The 19,733-nt window shown below is 49.2% G+C and overlaps 1 protein-coding gene across 1 annotated transcript in view; it reads right to left on the bottom strand.

Annotated features, from left to right (window-relative positions):
• LOC122943770 (torsin-1A-interacting protein 1-like) overlaps positions 1-19,733 on the bottom strand; it is a 179,981-nt gene that overhangs the window by 150,991 nt on the left and 9,257 nt on the right. Inside the window, exon 2 of the mRNA XM_044301790.1 lies at positions 14,848-14,886. The gene's annotated coding sequence lies outside the window, so the exon portion shown is untranslated. The remainder of the gene's footprint in view (positions 1-14,847; positions 14,887-19,733) is intronic.

Below are 19,733 nucleotides of genomic sequence, written 5' to 3'. Positions count from 1 at the left end.
ATAAGGTTCTGGCCGTACAAGTCGCCAAAATTCCGGGTCTTAGAACTGCAGTAGAGGACTCCCATGTTCTTTTAAGCAGACTCTCATATTTTTTATCCATTGGGTCTTTGAGTAAGCCCAAATCCTCAAAGGGCAGTGCTGTCTTCTTTGAGATTCTTGCCACTGGTGCATCCACCCTAGGGGTCTTGTCCCATGTGACTGAATCCTCTTCCGAAAAAGGATATTTTCTTTTAAATATCTTTGATGCCGCCTGTCGTTTTTCAGGATCTTTCCATTCGTTAAGAATTAATACTTAATACTTAATACTGCTGTGGACAGGAAAGACACGTTTTTTTTTCTTGTCCGCCAAGCCTGCGAACAACTGGTCCTGCACCGATAGTGGTTCCTTAGATTCCTCTAAATTTATTGTGGCCCGGATGGTCTTTAGTAATGAATCTGTCTCTTCAATAGAACAAAGAGGCTTCCTATAGACGTCCCCAGAGATAGATGAGTCTGAGTCGGCAGTGATTTCCCCTTAGTCTACGTCCGAATCTTTCTCAATAAAGGAAGTACTTGACGTAGAGGGTTTTGGCGGAACAGTAGACATTTTTGCTTCTACCGCAGCCCCCACTTCATCTTTAATAATGGTTCTAAGACTCTCAATAAGTGAAGGGGATTCATCTGAAACCACCTTATCACAGCACTTTTGACATAAGGTCTTCTTGTGAGAACTAGAAAGCGCTTTTTTGCAGATAGGACACTTCTTTTTGATAGACGGTTCCTTTTTTGAGACGTCTCTCCCCTATGAGACACAATTTAAAGTGCCATAGTAAGTATTTGAGGGATACTTTAAAACCGCCACCAAAGAGAAGTGTTAAGGGAGTCCAGAAAATTACACCTGAGTGTCCCTTAAAGGGATTGTCCGGGACCATTGTTTAATAGCATTGCACATACACACACTTTACATACACCCATGTCCTACCTTTTCAGCATGTTTCTAAGTACCCTTTTTACCCAAAACCTTTATGGCAGGAAGTAACTGATTCCTTTCAGTCAGTGACGTACCGGATCCTTTGCAGAGGAGGAAAGCTTCCTCTTCCGCTGCTCAGGGAGCCCAGTGACGTCACTGACAGCCTAATTAATTATGCAAAAGTCTAGGAGGGGCAGTAACTCTCCTGGCCAAGCTTGCGCTAAGCTCCGCCCCTCCAGTCCGATGACGTCAGAGTGGTCCCTTGCCGACATTCACTTGCAGCCTAATGTAAACATTCAGGGAACTTGAAAGTAAGTGCCCCCATAAAAGTGAAATAAAGTGCCTCCCCTAAAATGCTCCACTCCTTTCTGCCCCCATTGTCCCATATATAACAAATGCACCTCCCTCCCCCCCCCCCCCAGCGTGGGAGCGTGGCCCTTATAGTGTGACCCTGTCCGCGATGTTTATGGATAGATGTGGGAGCGTGGCCCTTATAGTGTGACCCTGTCAGCGATGTTTATGGATAGATGTGGGAAAACGCTGCTGGCTGTGTTTTGGTGTCCGCATAACCAAACTGAGCCAGATGGATCCGTCCTGACACACAATGTTAGGCCTCTTTCACAGCATTTTTCTCAGCAATGTGGGCACATATGAACATGGGACCAACAAAGATGTCTACAGCTGCCAAGCGCTCATGTAGGGCTCTTTCACACTTGCGTTGTGTGGATCCCGCGTGCACTTACGACGCCGGAAATGCCCGCCGGATCCGTCACAGCGCAAGACAACTGAAAGCATTTGAAGACTGATCAGTCTTCAAAATGCTTTCAGTGTTACTATGGCAGCCAGGACGCTACTAAAGTCCTGGTTGCCATAGTAAGTAGTGGGGAGCCAGGGGAGCAGATACTTACAGTCCATGCGGCTCCCGGGGCGCTCCAGAATGACGTCAGAGCGCCCCACGTGCATGGATCACGTGATCCATGCGATCATGTAATCCATGCTCATGGGGCGCTCTGACGTCATTGTGGAGCGCCCCGGGACTCGGGAGCCGCACGGACGGTAAGTATACTGCTCCCCCGCTCCCCACTACACTTTACCATGGCAGCCGGGACTTTAGCGTCCTAGCTGCCATGGTAACCATTCATAAAAGCTAAACGTCGGGTCCGGTGATGCGCCGAAACGACGTTTAGCTTAATGCCGGATCCGGATTAATGCAAGTCAATGGACATTAATTCCGGATCCAGCGTTACGGCATGTCTTCCGGATTTTTGGACGGAGACAAATCCGCAGCATGATACGGTTTTGTCAATGTCCAAAAAACTTTCACATACTGAACGGAAGACATCCCGATGCATCCTGAAGGGATTTCTCTCCATTCAGAATGCATAGGGATAATCCTGATCAGTATCTTTCCATCCTAGAGCCCTGAGGACGGAACTCTAGGACGGAAAGCAAAAACTCCAGTGTGAAAGAGCCCACTGGCTCAATAGAAAATGGATCAATCTCCCATTGACTTTTAATGGTGTTCAAGATGGATCCATATTGGCTAAGGTAAAGATAATACAAACTGATCCATTCTGAGCGGATGCAGCAGTTTGCATTATCGGTGCGGATCCATCCATGATGGATCCACACCAAACGCGAGTGTGAAAATAGCCTTACTGTGTAGCAGAGCAAAACTAGGGAAATTGTAAAACATTAGCAATGCTAAGATATATTACTAATAATTGGTTATTGTAATGACGAATGTACAAATAAAACTAAAAATGATCTATTATTGTGGAAAGATGGAGCTGCTCCCTGTGTTGTCTGCAAACACTGAGCACATGACATGTGCAAGAGACAGAGCAAGGAGGAGTTTATGGGGGAGGAATATGTAAGAGGGGGGTGGATCTATGGAGGAGTGGATGATGTGGAGGTGGCTGAATATGTATGAGGGGGGCGGGTGCAGGGTGGTGATCTTACACTGTAAAAACCAGGAGCTGCTGATCTGCACTGGGAGCCACAATGCACTGCAGCAGGAAGTGATGGCATACATAAACATGTATGTACACAGTCTGCTGGGGACTGTAGGAGCCATGCAGCAGTGCAAAAGCTACCTAAAAACATCTTCGGAAGATAGATTTGGCTACTAACAGTGAGTAAGCAGTTTTAAAAAAAAATGTTTAATCCGGGACAACCCCTTTAAGCAATTCCAATAATAATAGGGAGGAGGCTTACCGGGCTTGAGGGCCTGGGAGCATCTGTGGACTTGTCAGGGGCCTCGGATCCAGTTTGCAGAGACATGCTGCTAAAGGCTAAAGCCGGCAGCCCGCTCTGTATTTCTACTTCCTGGTTCTGGGTTGCATCATAGCCCCGCCCCCGCGCGTGCCGCCGTGCCGGCGTAACTTTGCACAATCAGCACGGCGCACGGAGGAGTCGCATGGGGAAGCGTTCTCAGGCCCAGGAACGCCCCCTGCTGCCCAGTGATCGGCCGGTCCGGAGTCCAGGACACGGGAGATAAAAGCCTGGGGTCACCAGCATCCACCGGATTTACACCGAGAGGAGGGAGGGAAGGAACACGGCAGCATCCCGCGAACCCTCCTCCTGCAACGGCCCTCCGGCAGAGCCGGGAATACTCACATGAAGGCCGCGCAAGCTGCTGATCCGCGATCCCGACCTTCTGAGGGACAGGAAACAACTGGAGTGGTAAGATGGAGGGGGCCCTTTATTGGCTGATCTCGCTATTGTTTCCTGTCCCTGAGAAGGCGGCCCAACCTCCAGGTAAGTGCCGTTGTGGAGGCGTGGGGAAAAAATAGATTTTTGTACTTACCGTAAAATCAGTTTCTCTTACATTCATTGGGGGACACAGGCTTTGACTAGGGGTGGGCGAGGTGGCCTAAAATCTATATTGTGATATAATTTTAAGCATGGGAGATATATATTGCGATATAGTCTGTATTTCGGGGGGGGGGGGTAAACTTTTTTTTAAAAATTTTTTATTCAATAACTATTAGCCTCCTTAGGGGCTAGAACCCTTGTCCTATTCACCCTGATAGAACTCTATTAGGGTGAATAGGACTTGACACTGTTCCTGCTGCCCTGTGCATAGTACACACAGCAGCAGGGAGCTGACTATGGCAGCCGGGGCCTCAGTAGCAGGCTTACACTGCTGGGGCTCCGATGAGAAGCTGCCACCCTGGGGCCACTGCCACCAATGATTTAATCGTGTGGAATGGGGGCCTGAAATTAATATAATACTTAGAAGAGGGGTGGAGTAGAAGGTAGGGACTGTGGCCACTGCGCCATCAATGAATATAGTTAATATGGGTCTAAAGAAAGGTGTAGGACGGCTCTAACACTGATTGGGGATGGCAAGGTGCACCTATCTGATGTCGCACTCAGATCACCTGGGATCACCTTTTTTTATACAATATAGTTAATATGCCTGAATACAAAAGTAGCCTGCATGTGCCGGCCATATCCCATACCTGGCCTCTATTACTGCGCACCGTAATCTGCCGCAATTAGCCCCTCAGTGGTTAATTGAGGCGGATCACGGCGCGCAGTAATAGAGGCCAGGTATGGGATATGTCCGGCACATGCAGGCTACGTTTGTATTCAGGCATATTAACTATATTCATTGGTGGCGCAGTGGCCACGGTCCCTCCCCTCCTCCTCCTAGTCTGTTCTCATTGGTGGTCAGCGGCAGCCGCACACAGTGTGGAGGCAGGGACTCCCTCCTTCACTGTGCCGGCTCAGGAGAACATGGTGCGTGCCGAGAGTGGCGCATGCCATGTTCTACTGTGATATGGCGATATAAACTAAATGTCTATCGTTGGCCAAATTTATATCGTTTATATCACATATCGTCTATATCGCCCACCCCTAGGCTTGACCATGGGTATAGCTGTTGCCACTAGGAGGCGGACACTAAGCACAAAGGTGTGAGCTCCTCCCTCGCGCTATACCCTTCCTACAGGGACTAAGCTAAATCAGTTAGTGCAAAAGCAGTAGGAGAAGCAAGACAAAAAAAAAGGAAAACCAATCTATGTACAAACCCTGTACCACACAGGCCAGAAAAATGCCTGTGCACAAGAGACCGGGTGGGAACTGTGTCCCCCTATGAATGGAAAAGAAATAGATTTTACGGTAAGTACAAAAATCCAGTTTTCTCATCCGTATCATTGGGGGACACAGGCTTGACCATGGGAAGTTACAGAGCAGTCCCAAGGGTGGGCCTAACAAGAATAAATTAGCAGACCTGCAAAGCATGGAGGTCTGCCTCCTGCAGACACTACGCTAAAACGAGATTTTGTAAAACTTACTAGTAAAATCTCTTTCTCTCTCTTCATTGGGGGAGACAGGGACCATGGGTATAGATATGTCCTCTAGGAGGCGTTGACACTACAAACCGGATTCCAACAAAGTTGGGACACTAAACAAATTGTGAATAAAAACTGAATGCAATGATGTGGAGATGGCAAATGTCAATATTTTATTTGTAATAGAATGTAGATGACAGATCAAACGTTTAATCCGAGTAAATGTATCAATTTAAAGGAAAAATACGTTGATTCAAAATTTCACGGTGTCAACAAATCCCCCAAAAGTTGGGACAAGTAGCAATAAGAGGCTGGAAAAAGTACATTTGAGCATAATGAAGAGCTGGAAGACCAATTAACACTAATTAGGTCAATTGGCAACATGATTGGGTATAAAAAGAGCTTCTCAGAGTGGCAGTGTCTCTCAGAAGCCAAGATGGGTAGAGGATCACCAATTCCCACAATGTTGCGCAGAAAGATAGTGGAGCAATATCAGAAAGGTGTTACCCAGCGAACAACTGCAAAGACTTTGCATCTATCATCATCAATTGTGTATAACATCATCCGAAGATTCAGAGAATCTGGAACAATCTCTGTGCGTAAGAGTCAAGGCCGTAAAACCATACTGGATGCCAGTGATCTCCGGGCCCTTAAACGACACTGCACCACAAACAGGAATGCTACTGTAAAGGAAATCACAGAATGGGCTCAGGAATACTTCCAGAAACCATTGTCAGTGAACACAATCCACCGTGCTATCCGCCGTTGCCAGCTGAAACTCTACAGTGCAAAGAAGAAGCCATTTCTAAGCAAGATCCACAAGCTCAGGCGTTTTCACTGGGCCAGGGATCATTTAAAATACTAGACTGTTCTGTGGTCAGACGAGTCACGATTCGAAGTTCTTTTTGGAAATCTGGGACGCCATGTCATCCGGACCAAAGAGGACAAGGACAACCCAAGTTGTTATCAACGCTGAGTTCAGAAGCCTGCATCTCTGATGGTATGGGGTTGCATGAGTGCGTGTGGCATGGGCAGCTTGCATGTCTGGAAAGGCACCATCAATGCAGAAAAATATATTCAGGTTCTAGAACAACATATGCTCCCATCCAGACGTCATCTCTTTCAGGACCCTGCATTTTTCAACAAGATAATGCCAGACCACATTCTGCATCAATCACAACATCATGGCTGCGTAGGAGAAGGATCCGGGTACTGAAATGGCCAGTCTGCAGTCCAGATCTTTCACCTATAGAGAACATTTGGCGCATCATAAAGAGGAAGGTGCAACAAAGAAGGCCCAAGACGATTGAACAGTTAGAGGCCTGTATTAGACAAGAATGGGAGAGCATTCCTATTTCTAAACTTGAGAAACTGGTCTCCTCGGACCCCAGACGTCTGTTGAGTGTTGTAAGAAGGGGAGATGCCACACAGTGGTGAAAATGGCCTTGTCCCAACTTTTTGGGGATTTGTTGACACCATGAAATTCTGATTCAACATATTTTTCCCTTAAAATGGTACCTTTTTTCAGTTTAAACTTTTGTTCCGTGATTTATGTTCTATTCTGAATAAAATATTAGAAGTTGGCACCTCCACATCATTGCATTCAGTTTTTATTCACGATATGTATAGTGTACCAACTTTTTTGGAATCCGGTTTGTAGATAAAGCTGTTAGCTCCTCCCCTGGCAGCTATACCCCCTCCAGCCTGGAGAGAGAGCTTCAGTTTGTGAGAAGCAGTAGGAGAAGCAAGTAAACCAACGAAACAATGTGGAACAGCAACAATGCCAAGAACCAAACCAGGTTCTAACCAACAACAGCCACAACTGTGGCCGAACAACAATACTGGGTGGGTGCTGTTTCCCCCAATGAAGAGCGAGAAAGAGATTTTACTGGTAAGTTTTACAAAATCTCGTTTTCTCGCCCATATTCATTGGGGGACACAGAGACCATGGGACGTCCGAGAGCAGTCCACAGGGAGGGAAAACCACAGACCCATGAAGCAAGCGCCCGTGCAGTCAACTAGGAACTGTCGCCTGCAAGACCACATGGCCCACGCATCGACCATTGATGCATAAGTATGCACCTGGCAACTTCTTGCAAACATGTGCAAGGAGGACATTACTATGCAGCCAAAGCGCGATTCCTCCTAGCCCAAGAAGTGCCCACCGCTTTGGGGGAGTAAGCCGTGACACCTAAGGGTGTAACCCCGCTCCGAGCGCTGTAAGCTGCAGCACATCCAGACCGAATCCAATGTGCAATTGCCCTTTGGAGGCCGCCAATCCTCAGCGAGGACCCTCCTGAGAGAAAAAGGGGATGCGTACGCCGAGAGGGACTGGAGGCTGCTAATAATGAGTAGAGCACTGACAACGTCCATAATGTAACTCCCTTCCGTTGGGAGTCAGAGACCACCTTCGGGAGAAGAAGGAATGCTGAGAAAACCATATTCAGATCCCAAGGCTGTAAGGACTATACAGAGGAACCATATGTGCCGCTCCTTGAAAGAAGATTCCCACAGGCACCAGGGAACCTGGAAGGCTGCCCAAGACGGAAGCACCAACACCGGACCCATCAAGGAAACAAGGACAAAACAAAGGTCCAACCCTAAAGTAGAAAGGAGAAAGAAAACCCCAAAGTGAAGGGGACGTCTTGGCTTCAGAGAAGCCTCAGAAGGACCTCCAGGTCCTATAATAGATACTGGCAATGCAGACTTCCTGTCCTGAATCATAGTGCGGAAGATATCCGCCGAAAAACCCTCTCCGCATTAGAACAGCGGTCTCAATAGCCACGCCGTCATTGAAAAGGTGATGTAAGACTAAACCCCTTGAAAGAAGGACGTCTCTGAGTTGCAGTGACCAAGGGAAGTCTCCAGGAGAACGAGGTCGGCGTACCACACACGACGAGTCAGTTTCGGAGCGACTAGGATATGTCTGAATGTCCTCCATCCGGACCTTCCATAGAGAAGAAACTCCCGCCAAGGAGAATCAGGACCTCCATGGCGGATGCTTCCGGATCTCTGGCTCTGGAGAGAAGGCGGAAGCCTTTGTGCAGATACCGTTAGCACACCCGGAACAATGGAAGAGTCCCTGTAGGAGGAAGAAAGTGGAGGGCGTCACAACCCACCAGTTGGGACCAGATCGTGTCTGGAATGGAAAGGCACCAAACGAATACCCCATGCAACGCAGGTGAGGGAAGGTAGCAACATAGGAAATCCCAAGGCATACGGGGTGACAATGAACCATGAGCCAGAGGGGGAAAGGCAGGAGAAGCAATAGGCTAGGTCTAAGCCCATACCCTGTAAGAGACCGACGCTATACAGAAGTAGCCAAAGATCAAGCGGCCGTGCCAAAAATAAAAACTCCGCCCGAGAAGGAAGCCAGGCAAGGGAAGTCACACTGCAATGCTAGCCCCATATCCCAGCAGAGGAGAGAACACCCATAGAAGCCACCGATCCAGTGCTAAAGAGTCCACCGCCTAGCGAAGGGCTGTGCAGTAAGAACCCAAGCATGTAGGGAAAATAATACCGCTACCACAGTGGTAGCCAGCGCTTGCCCCGGCAACGCAAAAACTAAGGGAGAGGCCCGATACTATCCGTAGAAACCACGTGCCACACTGCCCCAGTTACGTGGTGCTAACCCTAAAAATTCTACCTGGAAGGGCACTGAACAGGCGCAACTGCCAAGCTAGCTCCAGGGTAGGACCCCTACCAGAGGGGGATGTCCCAATGCAGCAACCGTGAAATCAAACATTAGCGACAAGCCGCACCTGTGGAGGAAAACAAGCTGTAGGAGCTAAATCAGAGTCACCAGCATAACCACTTCCCCAGAGAATGGGGAGTGGTGGATAGAGAATACGGAGTCAGTGAAAAGAGTCGACCAGCTGGAACGTACTCACTAGGTAAGTGCAACGGAGTATGTATTACGCAGTGATGCGGACAATAATCAGGACCGACCGGAGCAACAGAGGCCCATGGAGATGGGGGGGGGGGGGGGGTCTGTAAGACCCACAAGTGATGCTAGGAACCCCCTGGAAGACAGAGGATGTTATAATCAGGAGCGAAACCAGCACCAAAAGAAGGATGCAACGATAAATAGCCACCGTATCCATTGGCACCCATATAACACTAGGGTAAGAGTGTCGGGCACCTGCGAGAACCAACTGTAGCCACGCCCTCTTGGATATAAGAGAAGGCACCTAGAGCCGTAGTGCCGCAGAAGAAGTTTAGTTACTCCCCGCTAGTGGATCACTAGCGGAAGGGGAAAATGCGACAGAAGCACGGTGATGTGCAACACTCCAGACAGTCGGAACCGTATTCAATGGTAGAGTAATTAGCTACCTAAGGAAAGTGTGAGCATAGGGCAAGTACTGGTCAGTGGTAGGGAGAATACCCCACCTGAGAAGGAAGGGGGCAAATGTCCACAGCGAAAACTAGCGCATATGGCAAGTCCTGTACCCCTTGGAGTGCAATAGTGCACCTAAGGGGGTAATGCATACAGCACATACTGTAACCAGTGACAAGGTCATCGCGCCACCGATGGATCTGCATATGGCAGGTCCTGAACCCCAAGTCATTGTACTTAGTCCACCTATGGCAGGGGACAATGTATAAGGCAGGCACTGTATCCTGAAGTAGTGCAGTTACACCACTAAAGGAAGTGGGTAATGCATACGACAGTACTGCTGGCCACCTAGACGCAAACTCTGGAAGATTGCTTCGGACTCATGTCAGGGTCCGAATCAGAGATTCTACCCTCTTTCTGGACGGACCCGCCCCAGTGAGGGAGGGTGTGTCTGAGCATGATTTAGGGAGGAAGAGTAGGGGAACGGAAATATTCGAGGAGAAAATTGTCCTGCTGCGGTTCGCTTGCGCGTAGAGCTACTCTTCAGAATCTCGCCCCTGGCAATTGTGGACTGCGCAGGTGGGGACTTATCAACCAAACCACCCGAGGGTGGGACGGAAACTCCCAGAAGTATCTCCACCGGATTGCGAAGGCGGTGCATTATCAACCAAAGGACCCTGGAGGGTGGATGGGAGATCCAGCGGACCCCACTGGATTGCGCAGGCGGAGAATTATTAACCAACAACCAGGAGGGTGGATTGGGAATCCCAGAGGTCCTCCACTGTATGGCGCAGGTGGAGAATTTATCAACCAAACGGCCCCGTAGGACAGATTGGGATCCTGCAGAGATCCTTCACCGAGTTGCACAGGTGGAGAATGGTCAACCAAACGGCCCCGGAGGACGGATTGGGATACTGCAGTGGTCCTTCACCGAGTTGCGCAGGTGGAGAATCATCAACCAAACGGCCCCGGAGGACGGATTGGGATCATGCAGTTGTCCTTCACTGGATTGTGCAGGTGGAAAATCATCAACCAAACGGCCCGGAGGCGGTATTGGGAACTGTGCAAGTGTGGCTGAGGAGGGGGACCCATATGGACGGACATGTCCTTTTTTATTTTTTTACTTATTTTTTTTTATAAAACTAGGAAACCGGCCTTAATGTCAAGAGGCAGTAAGGGGTTAAATCCTCTACTCATGTACAGTGTACTTAGGGGAAGGGCCCCAGATAATCAGGTGCCAGCCTAAGAATGGTGGGTGGCCATGAAGGGTTAAGGCAGTGGCTCAGCAAGCGACTGGGGGAGGGGGACAAGGGCGGGAAGAATTTGCACCAGAGTGCGCTCACCCAGCCCCCCCCCCCCCCCCCAGCGATCGCCTTCCCCCCACCTAATGCTGCACCGGCTGCTGCCAGACTGAATGGGGGCGTCACCCCACCGGCCAGGCCGTTGATAGCAGGGGGGGGTCGGGCAGAGAAGGCGTGGGCCAGACCACCGATGCGGCGAACGGGCGATCGCGCTGCAGTTAACCCCTTCCGGAGCGGCGAAACGGCGTCCGCTCCAAAAGGTGTAACTGTGGGAGGTGTCGGGGAGCGGAGCTCCTCCGCATGTGTGAACGTCTGCCCTGCTGGCCGCCATATTCTTTGAGCAGGTCGCAAAAAATCGCGGCCCGGGCACCGAAGTGGTGCCGGCCGAACGCAGGGTGGTTAACCCACTCAGCCCGGCATCCGCTCCCGAAGGGGTATAGAAAGGTAAATGCCGCCTTGTCGGTGAGCGGGAGCTGCGCTCCGCTCCCTGCATGTCAATAAGGAATTAGCACTAGGGAGTTACATAGTCCACCTAATTTGCGCCAGGGAGCATACCGCACCTATTAACCCCCTATGTCCTCCACTCAATCAACCAAACGACCTGTGCCGGAGGGGAATGCTTCAGGGCTGCTGGGCTATGCTGAAGCCCTGTCTGGTCGCAGACTATTGCCACCAAGAGGGAGGGGGTGTAGCGGAGAGCTGATATTCCACAGCCAATCTCCACCTAAGATCCCAGTGAGGCTCAGGAACAAGTATCATAAATCCATAGAGTAGTAATTCCAGCAGGCAAAATAGTCCAATAATATCCCAACAGCAATCCCAATGACTGGACGACACACAGCATCAGGAGCAGAACTAACTTTATTTGGACATGGCACACACTTTAAACCCCCCAATAGCCTTATTTACATACAATGGGGCACATAGATGACCATGGTACAAGGAAGGGTGGGGACAGACAATAGCAAGGGCTGATGGGAGATGGAGGAGGGCCAGAACAGCTAGATTACTGGTCTCTCAGTGTCCCTGAGACCACACCCTGCTGGGAAAAGATTGGGACAGGAAATAAAAAGGGGGAGGGGAGGAGGCACAGAAAAGCAATGCATCCAACACAGTAAACATTACAGTTTACAATACATAGCCATACAATCAACTGAATGTCGTCCTACATGATCCAAACAGGCCAGGCTAAATACAATCCGCTACAGGGGGGACCAACCCAGAGGGTTAAATACTCACCTAGTCCCGTGTACTCACCTCTCTTCTCTCTCCTGCCGCCATCTTCACCCCTCATCTGGTCCAGCAGGGTCACCCCTTCAGCTACTGGCACCGTAGTAGCAGGACGCTGGAAAGGGGGGCTTGGATGGGTGACCCCTTGGCTGGCGGGATGCAGGGGAGCGAGGCTGCCCTGGTCCACCTTGTCTTCTGTGGGGGAGGCAGCAGTGCGGGTGACCGGCACTGGCGCAACTCGACCCCGGGAGAACAGGTCCCTGTTTGCCCATCTGAAAAAGAAGGAAAAAAATAAACTAAAATAGAAAAATCTTCAGGAGATCACTGCAGAGCAGGGAGGTCTTGCCTCCTATTGACACTAGAAAAAACTGAAGCTCTTTCTCCAGGCTGGAGGGGGTATAGTTGCCAGGGGAGGAGCTAACAGCTTTATCTAGTGTCAAAGCCTCCTAGTGGACATAGCTATACCCACGGTCTCTGTGTCCCCCAATGAATATGAGCGAGAAAACTGATTTAGCTTAGTCCCTGTAGGAAGTGTATAGGGAGGAGCTCACACCTTTGTGCTTAGTCTCGCCTCCTAGTGGCAGCAGCTATACGCATGGTCAAGCCTCTGTCCCCCAATGATACGATGAGAAATGAATCCAGCCAGCAAAGGAAGCAATATGGACAATCACAGTATGTTAGTAATTTACTTGTATTAACTCCCTCTACATGATAAATGCTATTTTCTAAAGTGAGACAACCCCTTTTGTCACCCCAAAATGCAATGCAATCTGAACGCACCATTATATAGAGAAAGAGGAACTGAACAGACTGCTATATATATATATATATATACACTGTATATTCCTGCGTATAAGACTACTTTTTAACACATGAAAATCTTCTCAAAAGTCGGGGGTCGTCTTATACGGCGGGTATGACGGGCGCTGCAGTGCCGGGACGCCCAAATTATCAACAGAGAGAGCCCAGGCTATTGCCTTGTATCCCCAGCAGCTGAGAGCTGCGATGTAACCCACGGCATATGCCCCCCCTGCGCTGTACCTTGTATACCGCCCCCTGCTCTGTACCTTGTATGCTCCTTGTACCACCATCCTCCAGGCCGCTCGCATCTCGCTCCTACGCATGTGCGAGATTTCATGCGGTGAGCGTGGATACACGGGATCCTCACGGCCGCTCGCATCTCGCTCCTGCGCATGTGCGAGATCTCCGTGCGGTGTATCTAAGTGCGGCACAGATGTGCATATGTGAATGTGAATATAAAGAATAACATAACAAAAACATGTTCAGGGTATAGGTGGCACATGTTTAGGGTCTGGGAGGCAGGGCGGGAGGACAAGGAAGGTGGTGGGATGCAGGGATGGTGGTGATACCATGGGATGGCGGTGGTATCTAGGGATGGTGGTGGGATGCAGGGATAGCAGAGGTACCCAGGGATGGTGGTGGGATGCAGTAATGTACTACTGTGTGTTGAAAAAGGAGTAGTCTTATACGGCGAGTATATCCCAAACTCTATATTTTCAGTGTAAAAGTTGGGGGTCGTCTTATACGGTGTATATATATTTATTTATTATTTTTTGGGGAAAGAGATTCAGGGAGGTTTACATGGCCTGATAGTCTGGCAGATTATCGGGGACGAACGTTCCTGTGAATGCTCATTCCCGACAATCCGCCCGTCTGAAGTGGCAGCCGATCATCCGATGAATGAACAAAACTCCTGCTCATCGGGTGAAAATGTTGTTTCTGCAGACAAGTAAATGATGGTTTCTGGGCAGCAGTAATGCTGCTGTATGAGGACTACATGGTGCTTTCAGATTGCATTGCCTTTTGTGGCAACAGGTCCTCTTTAAAGGATTTGCTGATAATGTTTTCTGCCAGATATCGCAGGACACCTTGAGAGCTCTTATGGAATAAATGTTTCAATGGGTCAGAGTTGTTGTGGTGGCATGAGGTGGACCTGCACAATATTAGGTAAGTGGTTTTACTTTTGTATTCATCTCATGATAAGCACCTATCCATGCCTGTAGTATATGATACCAACCTGTATAATACACACATAGACACGACACTACTGGCAATCCACATTCTCAGCTTTTATAGGCGAGCATGAATCACGCAAAATGGCCCCTGCCCTCAGCAGTCGCATATACAGTACCTAACTAACATCTTAGTACTCCTGTAGACAACATGACCACGACAACCATTGTGCAGTCAAGGATCGCTGATGCAGAGCAGCTATAGAAATTAGCAGGACTGCAGTGCGACCCACAAGCTGCTGTGACCCCAGAACAGGAAAAAGATCCCACTTTACTCAAATCGCGCAGCAACTGCATTGACTTCTGTGGCTGCGCTGCCACGCAGCAATCCTTGGTCATGATCCCTGTGTCACGGCCAAGATCATCGTGTAGCTCCAGGTATCAACTAAATGTATACATCCCCTCAGTATACATGATTAGCTGCGTACATTGGGGCGGTGTTTTTCCGCAATACATGCTGTTAAGAAGGTGTAATAAAACGTAGTACAGAGAAAAAAAGTCATAAACCGTAAGTCAGGCGCACATCCATCAGACACAGAAGGAGAATACATGAACCTTTTCTTGTACCTTTGGGTTTCTGTCGATCCGGGATTATTTCTTCTTCGTCATATGGAAGATGCAGCGTAATATAAGAAGACAGAAGGAAGAGGTTCTGCACAGAGCAGTCTTACAACGGTAAATCTGACATTCTACATACCTTCAGAACTAGAGCAGGAAGGCTGCGTCCTCTTACTACCTGTAGTTAGAAATTAGAATAAGTGACACAGAAGCTACGAGTCAGGTATATTGGACACACAGAAGTCTACGGACCTCTCCAGGGTTCTCTTTTGTAGTAATGTCTCTTTTCTTCAACATTTGCAGAAAGAAAATTGGCTGAGTAACTTAAGACACGATTAAAGGGGTTGCTCAGGACAAGGTAAACAGGGCTGCTTTCTTAAGAAACCAGCACCACGTCAGTCCACAGGTTGTATGTGGTACAGGTTCGCAGCTCCATTGATGTGAATAGGGTTAAGCGACAATACCACACAACCTGTGGAAAGACGTGGTGGCTTTCTGGAAGAAAGCCGCCATGTATTTCTAATCCTGTACAGGTCTGCAGGGGAAAGATGCCATCCCTCCTGACTTTTACCCCTCCAAAGGTATGCAAGCTAAGCTTGGTGTTCTGAACTGACACCTCTGGGTCAGATCATCTCCCATAGATCAGGCATGTTGAATTCCAATGGGCCAATCCTTATGTACTGTCATAGGAGAGTCAGTGAGGCCCCCCTATACAAATTAGATGGTTGGCAGCTCCTGCAGCCTTTCATCTAATGTGTATGATCAGCATAAGTCGCTGCCCCAGTCCCTCCAGGAGATCTCCCATTATTTGGCAGAGAAAATTTGAGAAATATTTGACAAAGTCTTATGATTTACTGTTAGCTTTAAATGATCCTAAAAGGAGCATAAAATACACACCCTCTGTGTCCTCCATGACTTGTCTAGCCTGATATCTTTGCACTATCTGCAGGTGAACAAGTGCAAAACGATAAAACTTTGTGTATGGACACACAGCACAGATAGATAGATCTAATATAATATATCTCTCTGTCTATTTCATGTAAATATCTATATACAGACACAAACATTAACTGGTCCATTTAAAAGGGGTTATACAAGCCACATACTGTATATTGATGACCTATCGTTGCGATAGGTCATCAATATCGGATCAGTCGGGGTCAGACACCTGGCACCCCCACCGATCAGCTGTTTAAAGAGGAGGCAGAGAAATTCTCCACACTTGCCCCCTTTTTTTCTCCCCCGTGGTATCCTCTCCTCCCTAGCCATCCATGCTTCTCCCCGGCCTTCCCCTCTACTTTAGACCCTGGCTTCTGCCGGGACTAGGCCGTATCTTCCCTGGCCTGTCCTCTGGCCCCAGGTGCTCTTTTTGCTCCGTTTTACCTCTCCCTGAGAGTCGTTCTCCCTCAGGTACCCCCCCCCACCCGTTTTTTTCTTTCCGGAGACAGAGCACCTTTTCTGGCTACCTCATTAATTAATGCCAACGGCTTGTCCCTCATCTAGGCTGTGTCTTCTAGCCCCGTCCCAGGAGGACAACCTGTCCAGCCTCCACATCATCCTGTGCTTTCCCAGTTCGGGTGGGGTGAACAACTCCAAGTCCTCACTTGTTCCCAGCCAGAGGATGGATTTCCAGGGCATGGTCTTCGACACTCTTCTCGGACAAGTGTTCCTTCCCCACGACAAGGTAGCGGCTCCATCAGGGCTTGTTCTGTGCCGGATGGTTGCCTCCTTCGAGGCAATTCCACACCCGGTCTCTTCAGTGCTCAATTCTTGCCCTGTGGAACAAGTCTCCGTCAGGCCTCGATCGCCCGATCCACCTTTCCCTTCAGATCCTCCGGGACTTGGTGGCTGAACCCCCATACCGTTTCCCTCGGCAGATCCTTCCTTCACCTACGTTGGCAGGTTATCTCCACCGATACCAGCCTGGCAGTATGGGGAGCAGTCTTCAGGTTTCTCACAGCCCAGGGTCAGTGGTTGGTACGGGAGACCTCCCTGCAGATCAATATCCTGAAGCTCAGGGCCATTTTCCTAACTCTTTCCTCTTGGACTCCTCTCCTCTGCGGTCTCCCTGTCCGGATTCAGACGGACAACTCCACTGCGGTGGCTTATATGAACCACCAGGGGGGACGCATCCTGCTGTGAGCAGAGGGACACGTTCCCGCTCTCTCCGCTGTCCATATCCGCGGAGTCGACAATTGGGCAGCCGACTTCCTCAGTCGCCAACGTCTCGACCCGGGCGAGTGGTCTCTCCATCCAGAGGTGTTTCAACAGCTCTACCAGCGTTGAGGAATCCCAGATGTGGAACTCTTCGCCTCCCGTCTGAATCACAAACTTCCCTTTACATCGCCAGGTCTCGGGATCCTCAGTCTCTTGCAGTATACGCCTTAGTGCTCCAGTGGTCCCAGTTCAGTCTCCTGTATCTCTTCCCTCCCCTTCCGCTTCTTCCTCGGGTACTTAAACACCTCAAAATGGATCGGGTCCCGGCGATATTGGTGGCTCGGCAGGGCATGGTACGCAGATCTTGTCTTCCTGCTCACCGACGCCCCATGGCGGCTCCCACTGCGTCCCGACCTCCTTTCACAAGGTCCACTGTTCCAACCAAGTTTACCTCGGCTTCATTTGAAGGGGTGGCTGTTGAAGCCGCGGTCCTGAGGTTCCGCAGACTCTCCGAGTCTGTCATTCATACTATGGTTCATGAACGTAAACCCCAGTCGGCCAGGATTTACCATCGTACCTGGAAGGCTTATTTTGCCCTGTGTGAATCTGGCGAGGTTCACCCTCTCCTTTTTTCCGTCCCTAGGCTTCTTGCCTTTCTTCAGGCTGGCTGTGAGAAAAGGCCTCTGTCTGGCCTCTCTCAAAAGGTCAGATCTCGGCCTTGTCTGTACTCTTCCAAAGGTCCCTGGATTCCCTTTTCCAAGTGAAAACCTCCCTTCAGGGGGTTACTCATGTCCCCCCTTCTGTTCTCCAGTGGAACCATGGGATTTGAATCTCGTCTTAGATGCCCTTCAGTCCTCTCCCTTCTAGCCCTTGAAGGAGATCTCACTTTTTTGTCTCTTAAGGTTGCCTTTCTAGTTGCGATTACCTCCATTCGCAGAGTCTCTGAGCTGGCGGCGCTCTCTTGCCTGTCCCCCTTCTTGGTTTTTCACCAGAACAAGGTGGTTCTGCGACCAGTTCCCTCTTTTCTTCTCAAGGTGGTTTCCTAATTCCACATTAATAAGGAGATTGTGCTGCCTTTCTTCTATCCAAACCCCTCTCATCCCAGAGAACAGTCCATTGTCTGGATGTGGTTCAGGCCCTCCGGCTGTATCTCAAGTTAACCCAGTCCTCCCCTCCCTCTTTGTTGTCCCAGAGGGCTCAAGCAAGGGTTTGCAAGCCTCCAAAGCCACCATCTCCCGTTGGATTCGGTCGGCTGTCAGGAAAGCCTATGTGGCCAAGGGTCGTGATCCCCCTTTCCGGTTGACCGCTCACTCCACTAGGACGGTCGGGGCATCCTGGGCAGTCCGGCATCTGGCCTCGGCTTCCCAGGTCTGCAAGGCCGCCAACCTGGGCCTAAGTTAATACTTTCGAGGTTTTACCACATCATTCCTTGGCCTCTGCTGATGCCAGTTTGGGTCGCAAGGTTCTGCAAGCAGCGGTGCGTTAGGTTTTTCGCATGGCTATCTCTTCCCTCCCTCAGGGACTGCTTTGGAACGTCCCATGGTGCTGTGTTCCCCAATGTCATTCACAAGAAAAATTTATTTTTGTACTTACCATAAAATCCTTTTCTCTTTGGATGCATTGGGGGACATAGATCCCACCCTTGATGTGTTTTTTCTTTGTTCAGGTTTACCGGTTTTCCCAGGATTCTTTGATAATGGTCCTCTTTCTGGTTTAGGACATGTTGGCTTCACTTTTTGCTCTGGATTTTGGTGCTCCTACTGCTTTAGTACCAACTGGTTAGTTTAGTGTCTGAGAAAAGGGTATAGTCCATCTGGGTGGTCAACACTTTTCCTTTGTGTCAGCCTCCTAGTGGCAGCTGGGCATATACCCATGGTGCCGTGTCCCCCAATGCATGATTTTACAGTAAGTACAAAAGTCAATTTTTGCAGTCCGCAAATTGCAGATCTGCAAAACACTGATACAGGCCATGTGCGTTCCGCACAGGGCCGGCGCTATATAAAAAAAATGCCTATTCTTGTCCACGATTGCGGGCTGTGGAACGGATGGTGTGCTGTCCGCATCTATTGCGGCCCGATTCAAATAGGTGCTCATTGGATGCTGACCCATTCATACAGTCATGTGGTTGAGCCCTTAAACTAGCTCTTTCATTAGTTAAATAATTACTCCTCTTTCAGAAGTTCTTAGGGCTGATTCACACGACCATGCTCTGTCTGGGAAGCCGCATCTTCCGGACACACTGCGCTCCCCGAAACTGACTGCATCACAATATTTATGATACAGTCATCTGCTATCTTATTGCGAGTCTATTGTACTGTTCACTCACATCATTATGTAAACACATTACAATAGCCCCGCCATCAGACAGGAACTGACTGCACCATGAATGGGTCAGGGAAGCTGCGGATGACACGCAGGCTGTGTTTCTTGGGCACCAACACTGATCTCCAACAGACACAGGATAGGAGGTCAGTGACTTCTCTATTCAGTCCTATGACACTGACATTGAGGCTACCATAGGAATATATAGATAAACTGGCTTCCTGTCCACACATAGGTCAAAGTGTTGATCACATGACACTGATGAGGATCAGAAGGGAGGTTATAACTCACATACAGTTACTGGTAAGAAAATGACCTTCATTACAGATTACATCATGTACTTTTCTAAAAGGTCAGAGAATAAACATTTTTGTGCCAGTGCTTCTATAAAGGTGTTGGACATTTGTCACCCAGCCACAGAATAGGTAGTAAATGCCTGATCACTGGAGATTCCACTGATCAAGATAATGAGGGTCCTGAGCCCCTCATTCTTCCTCACTAATGAAGAGAAGATTGAATGTAGTTGGAGTTGAACATACATCCTGC

Source organism: Bufo gargarizans, chromosome 7 (genome assembly GCF_014858855.1).
Source record: "Bufo gargarizans isolate SCDJY-AF-19 chromosome 7, ASM1485885v1, whole genome shotgun sequence".
Lineage (NCBI taxonomy): Eukaryota > Metazoa > Chordata > Amphibia > Anura > Bufonidae > Bufo > Bufo gargarizans.
This window is presented reverse-complemented; position numbering and strand designations above follow the sequence as displayed.